The sequence below is a fragment of the Penaeus monodon genome, chromosome 20, assembly GCF_015228065.2.
Source record: "Penaeus monodon isolate SGIC_2016 chromosome 20, NSTDA_Pmon_1, whole genome shotgun sequence".
Classification (NCBI taxonomy): Eukaryota; Metazoa; Arthropoda; class Malacostraca; order Decapoda; family Penaeidae; genus Penaeus; species Penaeus monodon.
The window spans coordinates 12005681-12005937 of record NC_051405.1 but is presented as its reverse complement, the minus strand read 5'-3'; positions in this window follow the sequence as shown (position 1 = coordinate 12005937).

Genomic DNA, 257 nt, shown 5'->3' with positions numbered 1-257 from the left:
ATGCTTATGAAACCAACAACTGACTGGACAAGAAAGCTTTCAGTATGTGCTCTAGATTTACTTACATCCAAACTCATCCTTCCTGCAAATGAAGAGTAACAACAGGCAATACAGCTACACTGCATAGAAATGGGAGCACAATATTCTGTATACTAAAATTACAAATATTTTTCGTCACTACTGAATACATAACAAAATAAGGAAAATTTGAAGAACAAAAATGTAGAATAAATCAAATTAAATCAATCATCTATAAA